The sequence below is a fragment of the Lepisosteus oculatus genome, chromosome 16 (assembly GCF_040954835.1).
Source record: "Lepisosteus oculatus isolate fLepOcu1 chromosome 16, fLepOcu1.hap2, whole genome shotgun sequence".
Taxonomy (NCBI): domain Eukaryota; kingdom Metazoa; phylum Chordata; class Actinopteri; order Semionotiformes; family Lepisosteidae; genus Lepisosteus; species Lepisosteus oculatus.
In genome coordinates, this window is record NC_090711.1 from 6,644,037 (window position 1) to 6,670,350 (window position 26,314).

Here is a 26,314-nt window from a genome sequence, read left to right on the forward strand (position 1 = left end):
AATAAATTGTAAGAGACTGCAAGAGGGAAGGGGACAGAGTGGAGGGAAATGGAGGGATAGAAAGAATTAAATAAAATGCAATAAAGCAGCCACTGTGAAATCAATCTGCTTATAGTTTTGTTTAATAAAAATTCATGAAGGGCTGGTGGCCGAAAGCTCATAAAAATATTGGGGGGGGCAGTGTGGATGTTTGTGCTGGGGGTGGGGGGGGCTAGGTAGGGAGTGAGCAGCACACAAGCTTGTTGTGTAAAGACTGCTGGCCAGTCAGTGAAGCCAAAGCAACACATCTATCACTTTAAATTACAGAGAAGCCAAGAACTCACCATCTAATATGACCTTGAGTGTAAGCCAGGCCATTAGAGAGTGGCTTGGTGCCTGTGCAAGAGAGTGTGTAGGAATGCACTTACAGTCCTATGCTTGCACATGCACTCTATAGTAAGACTGCATGGCTCCTTTTATATAAAAGCTAAAATGGTACTGTATGTGTGTTTGGGTTCTTTTAGCTCTCGGTGTATCTAATTGTGGGTATCGTCTGTGAGAAAGTACCCTATGTGTGATTTTCTGAGGCATCAGCATGCGTGACTCTGATATGGAAACAAAGGGCACAAAAGACTTCAAAATCTGCAGTTTGACATATTTGAGGGTTGCCAAATCTTTGGCAGTGACCAATTTGACTGAGACGGGCGAGCGCAGTTTGTTTTGTGGGCTTGGAACAGACTGTCGTTTTTTGCCTTCTGCATTGTTGTTGTGCATCTCCTCTCCAGCAAAAGTATCCTTTTTAAACTGGATTGATGATTATATACGCACAGTCTCAATGTCTGTCATCACCTTGAGGTTGAGTGTAAAACAATACTCTCCTACAGAGTTACATGAGCTTGGGCAATCACATGACAATGCACTTTCACGTAGCACCAAAGGTGAGTAAAATTTCCCCTTCAAGCAGGAAATGAAAGGCAGCCTCACCCATTTGTTCAAGGTGAGTATCCCTAAATAAACCATCTACCCCCAACTCCACCCTTTGCGATGCTTTCTTCACCTCAATTAGCATACAATCGAGGTCTCGTAATCTCTCACAGATCGCAAACTTTCAGAAACTAAGATATTACTCATGGAGCAGTGGTCCTGTGTGTTCCACTCATAGAGGGCATATTTATTTCAATCTGCATACTTTTTTAGGTATTTAAGTAATTACTTCAAAAATTCCAGGCCTGCCTACAACAATACACTGAAGCTTGAAAGAAAAGTTGTTAAATTCTACAAGAAATAAGACTAAAAAAAGGACATTCTAGTTTTTCATTATGATGGAGGGGTTGGGGATGCATGTATTTTACATTAATGATGAATTCATTCACAATGAACTCTCGACTAGATTAATTATCTTCCCAAGAACACAAGCAGCAGACAGAGCTCTAAAACAATGTTTTTATTATGCTCCTAAACCATGACACCCAGCACAGAGCTTTGAAAACATTAAACCAGTTTGCACATCTTACCTTCTACAGTCTAGATGTATTAAGCTATGAGAAGGAATAACAATGTCAAAATACATCTATTGGACACTTTAATGTTCACTATCTATTTATGTACATGACAATATAAATACGACTATGTACAAAGTAGAAGAGCCTTCACCAGAATCTGCTAAACAATAGCAATTAGAACCATACCACTTCTAATGTGTGTGATTTGTAATGACAAGTACTAGAAACATAATCACAGCTGTCAGAAGATTCAGCCCTATAGAAGAAGACAGAAAGCCAGCACAATCATTTTCAGGTGTGCTTTCCTTTAGTGGATATCGTATTTCTCCCTCTTGCAATTGAAGAGAGCCGGGTGTTCATAGGGAACAGAAAATAAATATATAAAAGAAACACAATCTTTTGAAACAGCCCAGCAGACAGAGGCAGGCATATCGAACAAAGGAGGAATGTCTTGAGTTCCAGGCCATTTATTCTGAGGACAATAACCCCTATCTTGTTTAACAACTTGCACAGCAGGGACAATTACACACGCTTTAATTGGCTTTCGCTTTAATTGCCCTATGGGATGCCTGCTCTTGCTGCTGCCATTAACTCAACCAGTGCTGGAGAAAGATAAAATTCTCGCTTTGGCCCATGAAAAGGAAGATGGTTCAGAACCCTGTCATGGATCCAGTGTTTGTGCAGGAGAGTGAGAGTATTTCCTATCAAGAGAGCAGAATCTTCTGTTGGTGGAACCACTGTCCAAACCGTAAGATGAAATAATTGAAATTATGCCTACTACTATCACTGCTTTCAGCCTCAATGGAGCGGAAAACATTCAGTGCAATCAAACCGAATCCTAACATGATATTCAGAGCAAACAAGTTCTTCAGTACTGAAGTAGAGATCTAAACCTCCAGGTTATCAATAAATAGGCCCAATGTTACATGAGTTAATTAACCTTTTTTGTTTTAGGTATTGGAGGGGAAATGCAGCCTATCCCTTACTTACTAAATCTCACTAAATTAAAAAAGGCTGTCAGTCCGGAGGCCAGCCAGAGCTGCTCCCAGACACTCCCATCTTGTACTTTTTTGTCATTGCTGCGTTCCGTTCCAGCTCCTTCTTTGATTTTCCATCAAGGGATTTAAGACGGGGAAGAGGCTGGCAGCGAAAACAGCGCTGCACAGCCCGTTCTAAACCAGTGTCCACACAAACTGCAGCGCATGGGACTTCACGAGGGGTCAGCCAAATGCACAGCAGCTACTGAGCATACAGACGAAGCAGCAGGCAGAGGATCAGAAAAACAGCTCCGTTTCAACACGGACAGAGGTGTGCCCCTGAATAGGAGGTGCATCTCGCTCTGTAAAATATTCCATTTCAAAATGTTGAGCAGAAAAATCCCTTTCCAACAAAACATAAATTAAACCGTGTCTTAAGACTCCAGGTGAAATCTGCTTCTGATGTGAAATTTTAATAGGACTTAAAATTTAGATTGGGCATTGAGTGGCTGTGGCACTGAATTGACCCACTGTTTTATCTGCTCATATTATTTCCACACCATTCGCCAGTTAATTCAGTCTCTTTTTGTAGACATCCAAAACTCAGCTTGAATAGAAATTAGGACTTAAGGCATTTTTCCATCCGAGAGAGATTCCATTGGCAGAGACTCTCCTCTTTGTCATATTTAGCTACAAAAGTTTGCCGAAATAAATAAATAAAAAAGGACAATCAGAATTTGACTGATAGTACTGATGCTCATTTTCTTCCAAGACTGCAGCTAGTGTACTATAAGAACTAAGTCACTAAACCTTTGGTGTATTACATTTACCTGTGTGTACCTCATCCCAGATTTCACAAAAAAAAAACTTCACCTGGGTTCCCAATAATTGCTATTACTTTTTAAGTAACCAAAGCAACTGAGCTAGTCATAACCGGTACTAAATAATCTTGTTTCTTCACATGTAATACGTTTCTGACTAAGTGCCATATGAAATTTTATTAAATTGTACCACGCATATGTGACAACAGCATGATTGAGAGAGATTGAAGTGATAGACTGTCCGTCCTTGAATCTCTATATCAAGAGCCATTCGTTGTATTACAGCCAGGCTGCCACAAACTGTACATGAGCATAAGATGGAATTGTTCCATAAGGAATGTCTAAAATAGAAACAAAAGGATTAAACATATAGAAACCCGTCAAACTCATATTACTGTGGTGGGCCAGATTGGATTTGAATGTGGACCATACATGTAATAAATTATTGAATTACCAGGCACATTTATTTTTCAATAGCATACCTCCCTTTAAAATGCAATAAAGGGTCGTTGCGTAGTTGCTAAATGCCAGTTTAACAAAATATACTCATTACCCACTGGGTATGGGATGTTTTTATGCATTATTAACCATATTTCTTTACAATATCAGTTTTGATTATTGTGCACAAAATACATCTCTGCTTGTTCTACAGCTGGAGAAAATAATTGATCAACTACTGTATAATCACACACTCCAAACGATACAAATTTTCACGTTTTAAAAAAAATCTTTGCTACAACAAAGCATATCACTTTATTAAGCTACTTTCAAACATGCTTCCCTTCTCAGCTGCGTGCCTTGTAATCATGCGTGGTGATTTGTATCATTGAACATCCTCCTTATTTTTAGCATCATGTGCTGCTAGTGCTTCATGTGTTACAAAAGCGCATAAAATAGGGATTTTCCTCTGGCATTAGAAACTGAAATGATAGGAAGTGATTGAAAACAATGAGCAACTGAAACATTGCCTTGAACCCAGCTTCACAGTGCCGATGTAAAACGGGCTGTAAGTTTCACACATTTTAGTTTGTTAACTTATATACTATGTTAAGTGGGCTAATTATCATGAACACACAATAATGTACTTGTTGTGAGAATGCAGTGGTGTTTAGGTAACAGCGATGAATCCTTTTAGAGACAGTGGGAATAAGTAATAAGCTTTTATGTGTACAATAATGGACATTTCATTTTAGTTAAAAGAAATTTAGCATTACAGACAGTTTTTGAGGAGCAAATTTCCTTAATAAAACAAAGGAATTGGTGTATATGTGTATCATTTGGGAAACTGCAGGACTGAAATATGAGTTATACAGTCTGGGATTAGTGATCAGTATCACCTCTTAACTCTGTTCTAGGGACTGATAAAACTGTGTGTTCAGTGAGAATCAATTTATCTTGTTTTTTGATGAGTGATTTTAAGTGTTTTGAAATTGAAATCGGAACTGGCAAATGGCCATGTTAAAGGGATGATGCATGACAAAAAATAAACACAGAAAATCTGGAACATTATTTACTCGATATCGGTGATATGCAAACTGCACCAAATCATACAACTATTGCTATTGCTCTTTGGGAACAGCTACCTGTAACACAATCATCCATGTCAGCTTTTCAAGAATTAGAAATTTCTCCACTTCTTTTGAGGAGCACATCCTTTGTGTTTCTTCTCTTGTCTCTTTTTTGCACACGTCTCACGGTGTCCGATGTTTCTCCTCAGCTTTCGTGAAAAGAGCTGTGACATCAAACAAGGGCACAGAGGTAGAGAACCACAGGGAGCGCTGTACATGGAAGAAAGTTATGGTAACATCATGATGGGTGACTGCCTCGTGTGCGTGCGTGCTAAGGAGGCTCTCAAATGCTCAAATTCAATCCAAGCCAATGGCTCGGACCACACATGTCACTTGGGCCAAACAAATAGGCTTGCCAGACCAGGATCTGGTCCATGGGCCATATGTGTGACACTCCCATTGGAGACTTTATGTAAAATATATACCTTTTGTAATTGGTTGGTTCACCAGATGGTACATGTCCTGAATATTACTAGATGAGTGCAATGCATATTGAAAATTATCAAAAGCTTCTATACTCTGTCAGAAAGTTAAAAAAATCACATTTATGTGGTCAAGCTCCTAAGTATTTCATTTTTTTTTATGGATCCTCAAATCCTTTAGTTTTTTTGTTTCTCTTCTACTCTGGATGGAGCTGACAAGAGAATTTCAAATTTATGAAAGTGAAAGGCTGTATCTCAGTCTAGTGTCCCTATCTCTTCTGACGGTAAACTCTGACCACTGAGTGGAAGAGAAAGGCCCTTCTGCCTATTAAAAAATACAACTTAGGGTCACCTATCAGAAGTGTAATGAACTACAACTATTGTGCAAGGCTTACAGTGAATAGTCGTAGCTATCACACCAACTACATGCAGATAAAAACAAATTAATAAGAAGTAACTCAACACTGCTGCTGGTGATATATAACTGCAGCTGCTGGTGATTTCCAGCCAGGCAATAATATGTCTAAAGTCCTGAGAGAAGCGATGAAGGCTCTTTTCTGCGCTCTTCAAATGCCTTCCAATTTGCAGGTTATTAAAAGAGATAAGAGCACGTTGTGCAGCAGGCAGCATTGGCTGTAGAGTGCATCTCGCAGCAGAAGGGTGATTAAGATGCCGGCACTCAAGTGAGACAGACGTATTGAGCAGGCAAGGGAAAGCAAGGGGATGGCAACCTACATTTCCGCTCCAATTTCATTTAGCAGTTCTAGTGATTTAGTTAAATGAACAACGATTGTTCCAATTAATAGTATTGAGTGTTATTCATCACAGCTGTCTAGACCACCCTTCTGGCATTATTAGGAACTGATTCCACTGGCATTGCAACATCTTTCTCTAAGCTTAAAAATGCAGATGCTCCATGTATACCCCAATATGGTATCACAGCTTGCCAAGGTGCCAACAAAAGTATGGAGTTATTTTTGGAGCTTGTTTCAAGTGAAATCCAAAGGGAAAATAACAAAAATCCATGATGATCCAACTTATTTGCAAAGGAGATGTTGCTCTGTCACAGCCTGTGTTGACAATCTTTGTGCATTCTGTAACAATAATTATATTCCTTCTTAAAGTGTAGCATCATGCAGTAATTCGCTGGCATACTGTTTCAATATCATCAGAATTCTGGCACAGTACTGGAACCGAGAGCAGTCTATCTCTGCACACAGCAGAGGCAACTACAGTATGAGGAGCTGGCAGCAAGCTGGAAGCTCATGGAGAAAGGTATGTTCACTGTCTCCAGAGTGAAAAGAGAATGATGACCTGTCCTTCACCGGACAAAGAGGCTTCCTGAGTAATTAGAAGGCCGAGTAGGGGAAGAGGACATGGGCGATTCTGCTGTCAGAGCAGAGGGATTCCCTGCACCGAGAGCCACAATGGAGCAGGAAGGAAGAGCCATACAGGCTGATGGGCCCAGGCCTCTCATTAAACAAGGCAAGAAAGGAACCAGAGTGCAAACGAGAGAGGGTGAAAAGATCATGGCTCACAGCCCAGCAGCTCCCTGTGCCAAGCTTAGTTTCCTTCCAACGAAGACACTTTTATGTCCTTCTTACTAGGTCTCTTTATTGTGCATCTCTTTTGATTTCACCATTTCTTGTTATTCAAGGGATATAACTAGTACGCCTCTACTTACCCATGAACCGGTCAAGGCCATAAAGCTTCACCGCACCTGCCACAACAACATCAGGTTTAACAGCAGTGAAAGGTTCTACCGGCAAGATTGCAAAGGTCATTTAGCTTAACGTGCACACCATACTCTTTGTCAAACACATAATGACGTCATTCTTAGATATTTAATGAAAACACGTGAAAGTTTTCCATGTACCAGCAATTCACCTGACAGAAATTTCAAGTTTGGACTACTTGACAAAACTTTCAATATTTTGTGATAACATTTTCATGATTCAAGATTCAACTTCACTGCCCGGAAAATCTAAAATGGTATCATAATGTACAGAAGTGAATGAGTGACTGAAAGGCACAAACCGACAGTCACAATGTTGCAAGGAGGATTAAGATTGGAAGTGGAAGTTGCCCTAGGATAGTGAAAGAGGCAGGGCATGTGTGCAGCTTGTCTCATGTACCTGACCTGTGACCGTCCAGTTACACAACCAGGAAACCGTGCTAGACAAAAAGGCTAGAGTCGTTCTGTACCCTAACCTTATCGTTTCCATCCCTGAGACCTGAACAGACACAGGTTATGGGAGAGCTCAGCTGGCAGCTTCTCTTTATTATCCTGCTTGGAGCAGAACAGGTCATGCCACAGCGTGAGCCTGGGGCAGCCACTGAGCACTGGGACTATGTGGGAAGAACTGGAACAGGATGCAGGGGCACTGCAGGCTTCCCTGCAGCTGGATCCTGTGAGGACAGCCACACTCCAGGCCCCCAGCCTTGTCTCATCGCCACTGAATATGTGTCTGGAAGAGCGTGTGGAGAGTGAATAGTTCGCGCTTGTCTGTGAGCATGTATTCGGAAAGCCAACCATATGCCAGAGCGTATAGAAAGAAGTCTGAATTTCTCTCCATGACAGGGATTTGTAAATCTTTGTAATGAGCAGCACCATTGAGATCTATTTTTTCTATAGAGACAAAAAATACCAACTTATAATAAGCACTATAAGTCTCATTACGTGTCCTTTGATTAAGTTTTCATTCGTACAAAATTTACATTATTGCCTCCTGAAAAATAAACAAAGAAACCTTTAAACTGCAAATTCTGGGTATGGTACTGTACACACGCACCATAAAATATTAAAAACATGCACAAAACTAAAGTGTTAGAAAAATGTGATCATGAACAAAGCAGAAAAGTTTATTATGGATCAGGCTGTAGTGCCACATTATGTCAGTCAATCTACTGAATTGCTTGCACCTGTTTAAGATAGGCTTAGAAATAAGAATGTGCTCGCAGACAATTGTGAAGACTGTAAGATATCTTGTTTTATATCTTCAGTTCAGACTCTCCAAATTTCCTTTAAAAGTAATGAAATCACCCTGGTCTTTACAATGCTGTTAGCACATTCTTTTGGATATACTGGCAGATGTTCATGGTCAAATTGAAAGACAACCTCAAGGACACGATAACCAAATAACAGTTGGTGTATCGGTAAATTATTGTGATTATTTTTACTTGCAGAACAATGTGGACCATTTATGAGTTCTTCTGTGTGTTTTATCACAAAAAGTAAACGTAACGCTTGTCAACACTGTAGTCCAGCCAGTTCTGCCCCTCCTGCAACAGCACAGGAAAACACTGCCCTAATTTCCTGAGCTGTAATGTGCCTGAAAAGAAAAGGTAGACCAGGATTGCACTGCTTTCTTAAAGCATGTAACTTTATACGACACATTCTTCATCTCAGATTTATATTTATGTAAGAAGTTCCTAGAGGCAATCTGCCCTCATTTATATTTCATTGGGTTCACTTGTCAGGTGATGCAAATAATAAATAACAAACCATGTTTGACAAACGTAACCTTCCACACACTATTTTGTAAACAAAGCCCCCTTTTTGCTATAATTATAAAATCCAATGTTTTAATTTCAGATTTAACTTTTGACTTTAAATTATCTGAATTTTTGACTTGGAGACTTTTCAGATTGGAAAAGTGCGTTTGGAACTGGGTTTGCGGTGCTGGTTCCATACACACTAAATGAATATTAAATGGTGGTGCAATTGTACCTCATTAAAGATACCAAAAATAAATACTCAAATAGTCAGGAAAGGTCATCTTTTACATGTAGTGTAACTGTGTAAGCCATTAAACCACAGGGCATGTTTTAATGCATCTACCCCTTCTGCTTCATTCATAAATTCTTATAAGGACCTCCTCCCTCTATCTCCCACCCCCAGCTCCACTTCTGCACCAGAATGCAGTTTGTCTTATATTACTCTTTACTACTTTAATGTCTCAATCTCCCTAGATTAAACGGCTAATCAAAATCTTGTCTTGCTTAATGGGATAAAATTGAAAGATAGATATTACATTTTATACAGTTGATTAAACACCAGGATGGTGTGAAAATCTTTCACTCCTCTCATTAGATTAACTGGGTTTGTCATCTGCTAACAACCCAGCAATGGGAGCCAGCCAAGGGTATCCGTGCCTGGGTTTGCCAGTGGGACCAAGGCAGCAGAGGGCCGGATAAGGGGCATTAACGGATGGCACAGGGGATGGCAGTGAGGAAGATGTGTGGGATTTAGAGCAAGCCAGGAAATAAGTCATTTATAGTTCAAACCATGCCACCAGTCCCCAGAGTAAAAGGACTTTTTATACCATATCTGCCAAAGAGCTTGAACACTCCACCCATGTAATGTACTGATACACATGATTACAATCGGGGAGAGTTGTTCTGTGTGTTTGAGCATCCCTCGAAATCCCAAAAGAGTAAGAAAAAAAACTCAGCCAAAGCACCTTCACAAATGTCAGCATTGCTCAAACGCTTGACATGCAGGAGCATTTCTAAGACTTGTAGAGTGTCAAAAAAATCCAAATTAATGTGATTCCACTCTTATGGAGCATCAGACAGTTGAACGGATAGGTAAGTTCTTCACCTGGCTTTCCCAGCCAGACTATGTTTAAGTGAGGAGGAGAGTATGATGGTTTGTATGTGTGTGTGTGGGGCGGGGAGGAGCAGTTACAAGCAGAACAGGCAGAAAGGGAACAGAAGCCTATTCAGTGTGGTGGAACTTTTCACATCTCAGCGCATTTCGTTTTGTCACATTCTTCATTAACTTCATTAACAGATGAGCAGAGGCGATTAAGCACTGAATCCCGCTGATTCAGCATTGGAGCTCTCCCCCACCTTCTCCCTCTGAGCACCACTGGGGTGCTGTTGGTGCACACCACCAGCTGATACCCAGTGCAGGCACTGGAAACACAGAGCACCTAGAAACCCCGTGATTAGCTCAGATACTCTTCAAGGACCGCTACCTAAATAGGCTCTAACCCTGTGATGACATAAACAGACTGCTGATAGACCCACAAGCTTTCCTGACTGGCTTTTTCTATGTATGCTGACACTTGAACAACCCTTAATGTACTTTCTGCCTGAGCACAGCAGTCCTGCAACGTCCAGGTCTCTGGGTCTTAAGGGTTTTGTTCCGTTTTGCCCTACCAGTTGTGTAACTGAAGCAGTCGTTTGTTCTGAGGGGTATATTTTCATCGGTGGCAGGCCCATGCTAGTACATCACAAATGTACACTTAATTAACAGTTTAATACTTCTTCAGAACAGGAAAGAAATGTGTGTCCAATTAGTCAGATAATTAGACCAATTATGTAACTGAGAGCTAGGATTGGAAAAAAAGCCAATCCTTTCGTTCCAAAGAGGAGACTACAGCCCTTAAGGTACTACGTTTGATACTCATGCGCTAATGCAACATACTGTACATACTTTTAATTAAGTGCACTTAGATCAAGTATGCTACATTTCCTTGGTATATGACAATAGAATTATCTTTTGGAGGTTGTTTTTTAAAGAAATTACAAATCGGTCAATGGGCACAGACTGTACTGTTTGTTATCCTTCCAGTACCAAACATTTTTCTTTATACCTTTCTCATTACCACACAAGCATATCTGCCATCCCCACAACAGGATATAAACGTTTGCACATTTGGTTTCTCACGACTAGCCAGGACACTCAATTCTCACGGTCAGCCATGGTCTTAGTTCTAAATGTTCAAAATCTTTTTTCAAGCCAACATAGTGGGCTGTGAGAGCTGTTCTGCTAACACAGAGGACTGACATTGACAGAGTTTAGTCATAAGAAGCAAAAAAAAAAGAGTATAATCAAAACTATAATTATACTGGATTTAATGGTCAACTGAAATGTTGCACAATTTAACCATGTTGTAAATCCCAGTCTTCCTAGGATTATTTATTTACTGGTATTGGCAGTACCAGCAAAGATGCTCATTTAGAGAATAGGCACAAGCGTTGTTGGTCATCTGGGCTATTTTAACATTCAGAAGCTGCAGTACATAATTACCTTTGTGCAACTAGAAATGGGTGACTTTGACTTATTGTAACTATAAACCTTTCCCCCTCCACATTCATGAGTGGAAGTTGTTCCAGAGCACTAGAGTGGTCTCAGACTTGGAGTATTATAATTAATGGAGTACCACAGGGATCTGTACAACAACCACTATTCTTCTGAATTTCTATAAGTTATCTAAATTCAGGTGTAGACAGTAGTAAAAAGTTTGCGAATGTTACCCAACGATACCTAAATGAATCAATACTAAACACTGTAGAAGCAGCAAACAAAGATTCAAAAATATTTTATACAGAATTCACAATTGGGCAAGTACCTGGCAACCGACAGTTTGACAAAGACGAGAGAAAAATACTACAGACAGATACAAATAAGAAATGGGAAATACTGAGTTTGAAGAGGTTACTTATGAAAAAGACTTAGGTGTTTACGTTGAAACATTGTTTATATTTTCTAAACATTGTAAGGAAACAATAAAAAGCAAATGAAACATTAGGACAAGTAGTGAAAATCCTGGGATTTGAGTAAAGTTATGTTATGTAAAATTTTACAGTGCACTGATAAAACCTCATTGAGAATACTGTGTGCATGTTTGCTCAGCACTTTCTAAAGAAAGATATTGCTATGTAATACAGAGACTGGGGGAATGTCCTACACTGAGAGGCTGAAGGAACTAAACCTTTATCTGGCTGAACAGAGAAAACTGCAGGGGACCCTGATCAAAATAGTGGACCTCAGAATCGACAGTTAAACTCAAATAAAAAGTGGACACAAGTGAAAATCACATTGATTTGCATTTAAAACTGCAAAGGAGCAGGAGCTTCTCTTATCCGAAGGGTGGTGGGAGGTTGGAACAAGCTGCCAGCCATGTTGTCAAAACCGATGCACTGGCTTCTTTCAAGAAGCAGCTGAATGAGATCCTCAGATCAATTAGCTATTAACTACCAAACAGGCCTGATGAGCAGAATGGCTCTTCTCGCTTGTAACCTTTCTTCTGTTCTCAGGTTTGGAGGCTGTAGAAGTCAGCTCAGCAGGAACTGACACGAGGTGTTAAACATGAATTATTAAAGATCACCCAAATCATCTTTCAACTTCTTTTTTCAGCCTGCGCTTCCCCAGTCTTTGAGAAGGGGGCTTGGGAATGATTGACGTGTTACACAGCCTCTGTCTTGTTACTTGTGCGCACAATCTCGCTGACTCAAACTCCAGCATATGCAGATTTCACACTGTTCAAATTAATTTTACCTCTCTCTTTTTTTCTCCGTCTCTCCCTCTCTCTCTCCCTCTCCCTCTCGATCACTCTTCACGCTGAAGACGAGCAATGCCTTGCCATCTGGCTCCATGTCAAAATAATATCATTTAATTTGTTGCATGATTAAATGGCTGCTTTTACCAAGCAACTAAAAAAAAAAGACAGTAGCAGGAATGCTGTCACTTAAACCTCCTCCCCTCCCCCTGCTTTAATTCTATTAATTTGCGCTTTTTTTCATTATCGAAGAAGTGAAACTGACACCAGGCTCTTCTCCTCAGAAAGCGATAAGTTTGCTGGCAAGTGGAATGCAAGCTAAAACAAAATTAATTAGCACAGAGGCTATTTATTCCAAGATTTCAAATGTAGGGCAAATTGATTTTTGTATGCCTCATCCTTTAAAGTTACTGTCCTCATATTTCTGCTCTTGCTCTCGTTGTTAACTGAAGTCCAGGTTAGCAGGTCAAAATGTTCTCACGGTGCGACTTTTTATTTTGCTTAAGATCTTTATTTGCTGTTTCCGACAGAAATTAAGCAAGGTGAACGTCTGTGAACATCAAGAAGCTAAAAGGGTGGGTTTTTTTTAAAATGTGAAAAAGGAAAACATCTGCTTTCATAAAGTCATAAAACAGGTCTCTCCCGTGAAGAACTGACAGAAACGAGTACTGCGCTCTTCTGTGTATTCACAGCAAAAGCTGTGATCAAGTTTATCTTCACTTTCTGTAGCAAAGTCTGGTAATATTAAGAAAAAAAGGAATCATCCCTGGATTGTGGGTATGCTTTCATTTGCACATTCAATATTTCATGCATAAAAGGTGTTGCTAAACACAGCACATAATTTGTACTTTTAATGGCCCCCAACTTCTATTTTTCTGACACAACTTAATCAATAACTCAGCCTCACGTTGGCAGCCAGCACAGGCATTTTATTAATTTTGAACAAGCACACTAACTAGGCACCTTGTATCGAGATGCATTTCACAAGAGATAATGGGCAGCATGGATTGATAGGTTCATCCTTAACTCTCCCCCTCTCCTTCTCGCTCTGTCTGACAGAAGAAGATTTAAGGAGGAGATGGGAACTTGTTGTCATTTTAATTTTGGTCTGGTCTGATCGCCTTTTTAAAGGAATACATTTTTTTTTTAAATATGACAGAGTCCTTGGGCCACAGTCATCAATAGACCTTCCTGGTGAACAATAACTTGTGAGATGGACTATAGTCTGTATTTCCATTGCCCTGATAACATTAGTCAATGCCACAGACCAGACACAGTTATTTCCACAATGTTTGAGTCAATGGATGTAAAGCCAGTTCTGACCAGTTTGGAATCACTGCTTAAAATGCATCCCAGTAAATATATTGTATAAATACTGTACAAATATGAAAGGAAAGCTACAGAGAGACCTGTAATTCTCCTCTTTAAAAGACACTACAGTTTTCTGGTTATTTTATTTATTTTGATGTTGTTACGTACAATAAATTTCATTATCTGAAATCCTATTAACGGTAACTAAGCACACTAAATGCATAAATTAACAGTTTAATCACAAAAGGACTTTCAAGAAGGAAATGGTAAATTCAGGGATTAATTGCAGCTACACATGACATGAGCAGTGAAGGGTTAAATGGCTTCATTGCCCTAGTAATTTCTTATGAAGTAATTAATAACCAAATTGAACTAATTAAAGCTTTTCTGGAATTTATATATTTATTCTTTTTTGGGTTCTTAAGTATTACTTGAGACAAAAGGCAACCACAAGGAAGATCTCCAATGAACAATGTGAAAGAAATTAGGTGCATTAGCTGGATAACTTCAGAAAAACACCAATCTTATTTTTAAAAGTTTGAGTTCCCCACACAGAAGCAATTTCCTGTTGTTAGTTACTAAGATAGCTCCAAGACCTCTCAACTACATTGTCTGATAAGGATTTGTGTGGGTTTTTTTTAATGACATTGAAGGCAGCACAGAAGTTGAGTAAAAAAGTAGTCCATAATCTCTGATAACTTCCCTGACTATATTTGGAACAGAAGGCAAAAATGCAGACCTTAGCAGACTTGGAAGAGATAATGCAAAACATGAAATATCAATAATAGCATGAATCAGATCTTATAACAAACTTCTGCCTTATCCTAAAAACTCATAGAACAATCCAAGTGGTGCGTTCACACAATGGGAGTAATCCTGGTATGTGTTTTATAAGCAGAAAAATAGGCAACAATCAGTGATGACAGCCTTTGTTGTTGTGCTACATAGTGGTGACTAATTGTAATGATGGTTTGCAGTGAGGTATGATATTTCATCATCTCTTATTGCCAAGATTACAAAATATTTTTGAGGTATCAGAGAAGGGGTGAGTCACCAGCCGTTTCAAGTGTTAGATTAGGTCGATACGAAAAACCTTGATAATCGTGGAAGGTCCCGAATGAAAATCATTTATCCGATCGTGTTTCGCTGCGCGCCAATTTGTGAGCCCACGGTGAGTAATTGACAAAGACTAAAACCACCCACCCCTTGATAGTAGAGCTCAGTTTCCCTCCAAACCCTTGACACCTCCTACACCTGTGAATCTTGAATCCCTAGGTGGGTTGGGCCCGAGCGTCTAAGGCAGAGGGGTCTGAACAATCCCAATTGGTTAAATTTCCGAAAAAGTCATCCCAAGGCTTTTAACTAAAAATTACATCAGTACACCTTAATTTGATCACAGCACAGTGTTGAAGTGACTAACCAGGCCCATTTGAAATGAGACCAGGCAGTCAATCAATAGTGGGGCCATGCAGATAGTACCTGTCAACGGCCACAGGAAAATGGATGCCTGAGAAAGCCATAACTATGATAAATTTACTCCCTGGATCCATGGAGTACAGACCCCTCCCCCACCCAGAGCAGTCTCTCTTTGACTAATGTATGCGGTAAAGCTCTCCGGTACTACTCCTCTCACAAGCGTGCCATACTCTTGATCGGCCAATCAATCTCCACATCGGCGCGGAAAGCACATTAAAATAAATTTGTCACTGTAAGTTTATGAAATATTGATGGTCGGAAGGGGGTGTGGGGGTGGGACGGCAGTGTGAAAAATAAAAATAGAGGGGGGGGTGGTGATGCTGTAATGAATTATCTTCAGACTGTGAATAATAATAAATTTTAAAAAAATATAGAACGAGTGAGTTGTTTACAGCCGTTCTGGAGGAAAATAAAAGGTTGCGTGTTTGTCTTGCCTTTTTCTTGAGATATCTATCCGTTCGGGCTGGGTTTTCATTTTCTCTCATCATCCAGAGGCTTGAATAAGGTATAACAAGAAATACTGGACTCGATTTTTCACTGACTTACAATGATAACGGCTCACAGCTAACAGACGTTCCCAAGATTTATGAAAGTCGAATGACAATTTCCTTGACAAAAAAATCCCCGTTTGGTGCTGGTGGTGCGCTGTCATTTCTGTTTTTAAGGAAATTTTAATTTTAAAAAAAAATAATCTAGGTCCACTAATTCTTATGGCACCAATGTCATTTAATATTTACGGAGATTGGTGGAAACAGCACTGAAAAAAACATGATTTTAGGAACATCCATCCAGCTATAGGATAACTAGCTCCTCAAATTATTACCAATTACAGCAAATAATTAGGAAGCAGGTAGTGACCAAGAACTGCACTGGATTATGTCAGGAGCACTGTTCCCACAGAATTTATGTCTCTGAAGTCTCATGAGTCATAAATACTACATAGCTAGATTGCAGTATTGGTCTTAAAAACTGAGACGTAACAGTGAATAACTGTCAGAGTGAAGCCCATGATTCTTCATCCAACCTATTAGGCCTTCAAATTTAAAATATTTCATTGTAACTTGAAATTTCTCACTTCTAATGCCCAGACTCAATAAATGCTAGTCTAAATTGCTTAATTGGGGGTCTGAACTACTGCCATGGCAATCTCTTCTATTGGTATCGCAAATCTAGGTTTCAAGCCAGCTTTCTTTGTGGCCTCGCTGGTGGCCATGCTTCTTTTTTCCTTGAGAAATAATTAGTGTTGTAGCATACTGAGGGCTCTGGGACAATAACGAGGCTTTCGTCTGAGATGTAGACCAGCAAAGACCAGCCCAACGTTCATTACATGACTTCAATGAAACAAACAATAAACAAATTACGGGGCAGCAGTAATAAAGAGCAGTGGGAGAGACTATGGTCACCGTGAAAACTAAGAAATGTGAACTTTTGAAAAAGACATCTTAACAACGAAACAGTTTGCATGGAAAAAGCCACAAGTCGCCTAACTCTGGGCCCTAAATACCCAAGTGTTAGTAGCAACATCTTCGAGTGGCAGTGTCAGACACCCACAAGCTCAGCTGGGAAAAATTACAATCTTCTTACTGGATTCAACTCCATGATGTGACTTTCCTCATCCTAATCATGTTAAAGAACACAGGCTCACAGCACAGCTGGTCTAGTTCATTACATTCATGATAAAGGATTGTGGTGGGATCCCAAATGTTGGTTAGTCAATAAGTGCGTATTCTCCATAATAAATTGCAACAATTAAATCCTGTAATATGGCTTTATTGGAGTTTTTAATTTATGTGCACATTTTCAAGGGCACATTATTTTAAATTAGGTTGAGATTGAAACCATACAGTCCCCGTTTTACTTCGGTTGTTTTTAGACCTCCTGCACCATAGTGAGTCAGTAAGCGGTCAAACCTTAATTCTGGCATGTGAAAGTGGATACATCATGAGTGAAATAAGCTTATTATTATTATAATTATTATCATTACAGCAAATAAAGTAATTTGACTGCTGCCACGCGATTGCTTTCTAGCGACGAGTACCAATGTAAAAGCAGTTATTAACCTCATTTCACCGTTAGTGGAAGTGACTGCACTTATATCACTTTCTATTGTTCAGCATCTATGCTGATAGAGGTTATTTCACAACACTTCATTAAATCCCAACAGTGAAAGAGAAGAGAGCCCCCAGATTCCGAGGGGAAAAAAGGCTCTAGCCAAACTGTTTTGGCAGTAGAAGACCACTATAGAAGACTATTTCCTAAGGAGGAGTCCATTCTGATGCTATGAGGATAATTTACCCAATCTGAAACTATATGAGGCGTGTGTCAGAGAAAACCTTCCCCCTCCCGTCTTTTTGAGCACAAACCCAGGAGATCAAAGTTCCCTGTTTTAAAGAGATCAGTATGACTGTATAAGCCACCTCACTCATAATGCTTAGCTGGCCATCAGGAATGCAAAACATTAGCCTAAATTAAATTCATACCTAAATCTCAGGTAGTTCAACTATTTTCAAAGTGATGGAAAATTGAATAGTTGGGAAAAACATGTTACAATAAAGTATTATAGAATTATAGTTTTACATATGGAATATACCTTTAATATAATTTTTGTGATGTTGTATAAAACATTACCATGAAACTATCTTTTTAAGCACATATTTATTATTTTATAGTTTATGAGGGAGTTATTGTAGTTTCAACAGGACAACCTAATGAGAAGTAGATTTGAGTTTTTCTAGTTCAATTCTCTTGATAATTTTAAAAGCAATGTATTTACAGTTGTGGACATCCAAGTGTACAGACCCTCAAGTAATTATTAGGCAACCAGCTTCACACTCATATAAAGAGCTTTCTGGATTTTGGGGGCAGACAGGCTAGACTGTGAGTCTCAACTGTTAGGATAATTTCAGGGGTTTATTCTAATGTGTGGGTCCCATCACTTGACCTCAGCCCTATCTGGATCACCTGGCGATATCCACAAACTTCACACATTCCCTCACAAGAGGGGCTACACCTCTGGACAGAAAGGGACTGCTCTCACACCGAAATATCTAGTTAGGAGGAGTGATCAATTCCTCATGAAAATTTAACCAGGACAGAGCTGAAAGCTGGGAGTTTAATTAGAGTACAGACAACAGAACTGCGCCTTCAAATTAACTAAACACACAAACAAGTGAGCCCTGAACAGCTGGGGTTAGAGTGCCCTCTGCTGTTCTCAAATAATTACACTTTCCGCTTCACACTTGGCAAATTACAGCAGGCTAGGAATCTATAAAACCATTTGCAGCAAATCAGTAAGGATATGGTGGAAAGATTCAAGTCAATTCAATTTTTTTACGTACAATTCTTACAAATTATAACTTTAAAATATATATCTTGCATATATATTAATAAATGAAGCAGTGCGCACACCAAAGACACAGATAATAACACTGCAGTGTGAATTAGCAAGTATTACTTAATTTTACAGCCTCTTCGTAAAGTATTTATTGCAAATTAAATAAGCAGCACAAATATGCTACTGATCCAACCTTTTCTGAAAAAACATAGCAGAGCATAGCAATGTTAGACAGTGAAATACCTCATAAATATGTATTAATTATAAAGGATCAGAGCAATATTTTTTGTGAAATTAGGTGCAATATTTAAAAAGGTTGATCAAATTTGCACTTTTCATTGATCAAATTTGGAATTTTCCCTGATGGTTCTCTTCAGTCAAGGCTGACCTCACCTTGTCTACAGCCCAATTCAGCCGCTTGAAGCACTAAGACAGAGAGAAAGGCTACATTTGAGAAACGTATTGTTATCTGCAGAGACAGAAGGGCTCTTACACTTCTTGCTGGTCTTTTTTAAGTTTGAAATAATAAATGAGTACATTAAGAAGTCAGTGTGAAAACTGTCTGTTGAAAAAGGCTTGAACATGGAAGACAGACTGTTGTATTTTCAATACGGTTTGCAGATCTCTGTGCTCATAAGCGCAGGCAGCACAGATTGAGCGTCGAGGTGGCGTCTCACATTGGTGTCTGAGAAATCACACCCTTGACAGTGATCCCAAGCAAGAATTAGCTGAGGCTAGAAGTCGTTGACAGCAAAATATTGTATTTTGTTTGTTTTTTGCTGTTGTTTAATCCCCCATTTCCAGTGTCGTGTTGAAGACTCTCCAGCACTAAGGTTTCAAAAGCTATGTTGATCAGTAATCTAAAAGAAAGCAAACCTCTCAAATGCATTTAATTGCCTTCTGAGTAATCTCATGCTATATAATACAACCAGTCATTAAATGTTTAGTCAACTCAATTGCTGGTTCTGGAAACTCAGAACACCTGTTGTATGTGTTCAGTATTGTGGGTGGATGATCTCCTCGGGATGCTAGTACTTTGAAATTCAAGAAAAAATGTCACCCAAATCATAGATAAGGACAGCAAAGGGGTTGTCTGACTGGACGTCTGACACATTCAACACCTGAATGAGAATCTGCCTTGAATAATAGATATTTAGTCTTGAACCCCACAGCAGCAGCATGTTGTCTAGGCCTAATCACATTTGATTTTGGAATAAAAAAAGAAACAGGTGAAAAAACGATCATTACCAAAAATTATTGGGATTATTACTATTGAAACTTCAACCTGCTCTAAAACCGCTTAACTCCCTAAACTGCCAGTTTTAGCTTACACTACTGTGTATCTTATACTATTTTTACAGTGTGTAATTATACTGTAACTGTTAAGAATTGCACAACCTAAAACACTTTATTAACAGCTTTATCCTAAGAGGATCAAGAAAACAACATTTTAAGATGCCAGAATCTGGCTTCCCAAATTACTCATTTACAAATTTGCACACTTTTGAATCCACAAAAATGACTCAAGTCAGATGTAATGATTTCATATTTACAGCGTGTGGTCCACACCACATTGTTTCCTAAGGTCGAGATCTGAAGACCTTTCTCAGCCTTGAGGTGCACTGCAGGATACCAGAAAGCCACAGAAATTGGAAACTGCCTGACCTGGCTGCTGTAAAGAATGCCCAACATGTAAAAACAGCAGAGTCTTCGCAACTCACTCAAACGAGCCCAGATCCAGATTTTATCTCTTGCAATCCAGCCTTTTCCAGCTCAGCAGCTGAGAAAGTGCCAATTGCACAGTTTAAAGGCCCCACTGGCGCGAGCATGATAGATAGTTTAAAAATGAGGACGTGTGTTAAAAAAAACCCAGCAGCTGTCAGGCAGCGAGAGGCCAAGCTAGCATGACAGTGTTTCTAGCAAAGGGAAGAGACAGCCTCACAACTGGAGTGTTGCGGTCTCCGTTTCTTATACAGCTGCACTACTACAGAGACAGTGCTGCAATCTCCTCTACACAGCTCTAGTCAATGATCATGCTGTTACACAAGACCTACACTCTAGGGCCATGGCACAGATATTACTGAGACAGTGGCACAATGAAGCACAGGTCAATTTGCTGATCTTAATGCATGACATTTTCTATCTAGTCATCTATCCTAATACCCTGCTATTGTTCATCTCAGCTTTCTGGGGAAAACTATACTGTGGCATCAAGAAAGGTGACTCCTATTGTACTGGCCTTGAACATACTGTATGTCAAAATGTAAGGCATGTACTTTACTGTATACCCAATAACACTCACAGCTTTGTTCTACTGGTGTGTGGTTTCTGGAAGTGTTTGACCCATTATTTGATCAGTGTCCCAAACATTCAGTCTAGACAGGAGGGTTACCCAGAAGCAGACACGAAGAAAGCACACCGACAGATCACTATGTGTCTCTGATACACCAAAGGAAATCAATCGCTCAGTAATTAAAACTTTTATCAAGCACTCTCTGGAATCATTGAGGGCTACTGCTCCATGTTCTTGCCAGTAGAAATCTACCAGCCTAGATGATGGAGAGACTTCAAAAAGGTAGCAAGGATAAAGTGTTTAAGTGGACCATTAGACTGGAACAAGTAAAGGTTTTATTCCAAGCTGAAAAGAGAAGGAGAGAAACACAACGTTTCGGCTGCGGAGCCTTCTTCAGGTGAGATTTCTATTGGTTCCACTACAGAACGTCATCCGACAAAAGCACAAAGCAGTACAATGATTAGGTTTACCTGAACTTAAAGAAAGCGCACAGGTGTAACATTGGTGAAAAACTGAGATGCACAATGGCTCTTAAAATGAGCGCCTGGACACGAAAAGGCATTGATCATTGTAGGTATCATCTGATTATGGAAATTCATACTTTTGGATTTGTTTTTTTATTATTTTCTGTTAAAACAAGGGTCAAGGGCGCCTTGTGCATAAGAGCCTGTCGGAAAGCAAGGTGATGACTGGAGGACGGGATGGAAACTCCTCTCACAGAGGAGCAGCACTGCATGCGTTTGGGTGGCGGTGCTTGAAAGACAGCCTTATCAGACACTTAATGAGCGTTCCCTCAGCTTCCTTCATGGAACTTGTGAGGCAAACCAGGTATTAATCTTCCAACAGTCACAGGCACACCGGCACACCCACACTCCTTGGACACAAGGCCCTGGGGGACATCGGGGACTGATGAGTGAGTGTGTGTCAGTGATGAATGGAGGTGTTGTTAAAATCTTTTTAATAACCTTTTGAGAGAGTCCTCTGGAGTTAAATCACATGTACATACCTGCAAATGAGAATCTTACAGACGGAGTTATTAGAGTGCGGTTGACTACACTTTCCCAGGTATATAACCCATTTCCCACTAGAGAACCAAGGAACAGACCCAGGATTCGTAGGGCAACATTATCAGTCTGCACGTGCGGCTTATGAATGGCTTCATTTGTTCTCGGTTTTCCTAATGCTGTATTATTCAGACATAGCCCCTTTGGCTGTGTTGCAAGGGGTTACCTGTCCATCAGTTTGTTCCGAATCAACGGAGGTGATGTGTGAAGCTGACAGGGAAGCCAAATATGAGACCACAAGGCGAAACTGTTCTCTGATAACAATCACTGTCCACGGATGATTCAAATGATGGAAGTCATCATAGAAGTGCACAGAACTGGTCAAGATAACGGATTTCTCAACTGAATACGTATCCTGCAACGCTGCTTCTCAGCAAGCAGTTTCTCCCACAGTGTGATCCCCGGGTAGTTGCAGTCTGTGAGACGTTTTACAGACAGACTTCATCTGGGATTTTGGCAGATGTGACGGTAGCGAAATAAGTTTGAAAACAGTGGTGGGGCGAGGGACTTCTATGTGATGACATGATTAAAAGAAAAGTGCAATGTTTTTTTTCTTCCTCAATATCCCAACGGGGTTGTCACCAAATAGTGGAGTGCATCTCTCTCACGCTTTCCCACAGAATCTCAGCCTGGTGTTAATCTGAAGTTGCAGCCTCACTCTCTCCCAGGAGGTGTAAATTGATGAGTCGATTGGCACCTTTGCCACTTCCTTTGCTTGATGCGCTGCCTTGGCTGTTACTGGATTTCCACTTCATGACAAAGTCTTACTGAACCATAACTGCATTCTAAACAACAAGCTTATCGGAAACCCAAACACCTCTGAGCTCACTCCTTATTGCTTAATTGATTCCTTTTGCTTCATAAGAGTCTTCAGCCATACCTCTTAAGGCCGGCTTTGAAAATGTCTGCAGAATAATTTGATCGCAAAAAAGGTCTGCAGAATACTAAAACATAACCAGAAAACAAACATTTGGATCACCACTGGAGAAGGAGATGACAGGCATTTATTACCAAGCAAGCCAAAATTAGTTTGCATGAGGTTTTGCTCAGAAGCAGAACAATTGGATCAATAAGGTGTAGGAAAGGCATCAAAACTGCCAGGTCAGCAGTTCTAGCCCTGCCTTCCACACCTAACCTAACCAGTCCCAGGCATGCTGGCAATACGTTGATGTGGATCCAGGGAGCAGAGCTTGAAACAGCCACAATGCCCTCAGGACATATCACGCCGGTCCTGCCCCTGAAGCCGGGCTCTAATGAAAGCCAGCCAGGGGTGTGCGTGCTGGGTGAGAGAGCAGCTGTGCCCCCATTGTCTTCCTGCCCCTATTGTCTGCACAGCAGCGGCCCAGAGATCATTAATAAACATCCGGGGAAGGACCACGAGGGATCCCGCAGCTGCGACTGCCCACCAATTACTCCCGAACAATGCCAGTTTGGAAACAGAAAAAATCTGGTCGTGCTCTATATGGAAAAAAAAAGACAGAGACAGAAAAAGTAGTCTGAGGCTAGATTTATGTGGCAGCCAAGAAGTAATTAGCACTGCTCTGCAAGAATGCAAAAACTTAACCATTGCTGTGGGGTCTCAGCACTAGGAGCTGTGTGCCAGGAGGCACCTACTGACAAGAATTTCCCAGCGTAAAGAGGCAAGCAGGTCTGAAGATTCAAGTTAAAAGATCAATATTTTTGACTGATATTTTGTTTTTGTTGTTATTATTTTTAGAGCTAAGGGACTGGTATTCTGTGAACTGCCTGTAGTCAGATAATAGTAATAGTTACCAAAGCGGCAGTGAGGCTAAAGGGGTGAGAGATGAGTTACGTGAGATGATGGGACCTTGTGGTTAGTCGTTTATGGCTGGAGGTAGTGTCACTTAAGTGGTTAAATAACAAGAACAGGAAATCAGGACATTCGTCAATCTCACATGAATTCTGCACCATCAACTCTGGAGAGCAAAAATAATGCTGTATAGCAGCTTTTTGCCTCAGCTTCATTGTAGCTGAAAGTGCTCTGGGGTTTGATCAGTTACAAATGTTTGTAGCAGACATGACAATTCAAGCAGCAGATATAAATACACAAAGTGGCAACAAAGCAAGACCCCATAATATCTCTTCCTACTCTGTCTTAGTTCTTAGTTACAGCACAACACCTGTCTCCCAGTTCAGATGGAAAACTGAGCAAGGACCACAGATCAGGTCCTGAAAATCACTTAGGAGCGGCTAATTCTTTTATTTGAGAAAAAGCATGCCAGTGAGGTCTGTCTACTTACTGTCCCTGTAGAAACTGTTCAATCTGTACCAGCAGTGCAGATTGAAAAAGACCAGGAAGGATGGAGTGGAGTGAGGCTGTTAAAATTCTCAGCTCACTAAAGTGCGGCAATGCAGTGGATGTGTTCACAGTCCCAAGTGAAAAAGTTGTGCATTCGCTCACCACAGCACTCGCACTTTCTGAAATAACACATGGGACACCTGGTCTGCAGTGTAATGCTCACATGGGATCTGGGCAACTGAGACATCATATACTGTATGTCACATATGCGGTCAGATCTTAGGCTATAGCCACTATGTCAGGTGTAGCTAAAAGTGCACAATAAACAATTGCCTGCCAAGGGGATACTCCTACAGAGGTGCTTTGTTTAATTAGATGAGTGCAGAGGTTGGTCAAATGCCAGGCTGCAGGTCTGGCCAAAAAACCAAGAGCATCCATGCTCAGAGACCTGTCCACATCAGGGACTGAATCCCTTTAGCCAAAGGCTATGTTCACTAATCCAAAGGGACCACCCCATCTGAGGGCAACCAGGAAGAAGGGCACTCCTAGCATCAGAGTGAGTGAAAGTAACTTATCTAAGGTTGCTGTGTAGATAACAGGGAGTTGACAGAAGAGCTGTGAGTACAAAGACAATCCTGCATTCCCTTCCTTTACTTATTTTTGTATGCAGTTAGTCTGTGCAGAACAGGTAATCACCTTATTTATTTAACGCATGCAGGAAAAATGGCACTCAGCAGCCACAGCAGTGAGCAGTCCAAGTGCTAACCAGCCTTAAGCAAGAGAGTCCAAAGTCTCTTTTTCAGGACAACTCCAGTGTCCCAGATCCCAGTTAAATAAAGGATCTCCAGAGAGCCTGTAAAGTCAAAGATCTGGCCATTGTCAGCCCTGCTGAAACCTGAGTCACAGATCCGAGAAACTCCTCCGAACTATCCAGTCATAAATGTAGAAGCAAGCAACAGCTGCAGGAAAGGTTTACAGAAAGAAAGAAGAAAAGGAAAGACAAGAGTCCTTTAACCTTGGAGACAGGTGAGCCAGCTCTCCACAGGAATATTTCTGCTGTATGCCTAGTGGGATTCAAAAGCAAGATTCTAGTCAGATCAGCGCAGATGCAATAGAGGTGGTGAGCTGCCCCATCAGTCCATCGTTGTAGGAGAAGAAAGACTGTTGTGGCCATCAGACAGCTTTAGTACAAATACTCAGGGGATGGGCTGCAGCATGAGACTTCCCAATGAGGAGCCCTTAATTTGAATATTGAATACATTTTGCTACAAAATAAATATACCTGAGTGTAGCATTTGAAAGCAGTGCTCTACATTTTATAATAATATTGCAATTTTATTTATAAGAATGTTTCACAAAGCTCAAAGCATTACAATAGCACACGTATTATACACATAACAAAAGAAAACAGTGACCCAATAAAGCCAAGAGCAAAACTAAATTATATGTTAAAAGCTTTTGTGAAAAGACAGGCCTTTAAGCATGTAAGCAGTCATACAGTCTCATAATGGATTTGGGCACAGTGTTTCCCAGATGTGATGCAGCACAAAAGAATGAGTTGTGGATGTATTGTGCATATTCTGTCAAGGCTGGTCTTCCAGACACTAAGAAGGCCTGAATCAGCTGATCTCAGTATTAAGTGCTGGGCCATATTCATAATAAACCCTTAAAGTAACTTGAAATTAGACCATTCAGTGTCTCATACAAGAGCAGGAAATCTTTAAACAACCCACTGATTTATGTAGGATGGGAGTTATATGATGATGCTGAGTAGTTTTAGTTAACACATGAGCAACAGAATTTTGAAGATACTGAAGCCTGTTTACTACCTTAGTATATACTTCAGTTATTATGAAATAAAGGCTATTTCATGTAATACAGCCATTGTTTTAATTTGAGCAAAGGTTACACAGAAGAAAGATAACTTTGTGATGTTTTACATTTGTGCTTCAAATGATAATGCAAGGTCAAAAGTAACACAGAGGCTCCTTACTTCGAATCAAGAGTTTTATTTC

General features: G+C 40.2%; 1 long non-coding RNA gene across 1 annotated transcript in view; it reads right to left on the minus strand.

Annotated features, from left to right (window-relative positions):
- Nucleotides 1-26,314, minus strand: part of LOC107079567 (uncharacterized) — a 51,417-nt gene that overhangs the window by 24,097 nt on the left and 1,006 nt on the right. The window lies entirely within an intron of this gene.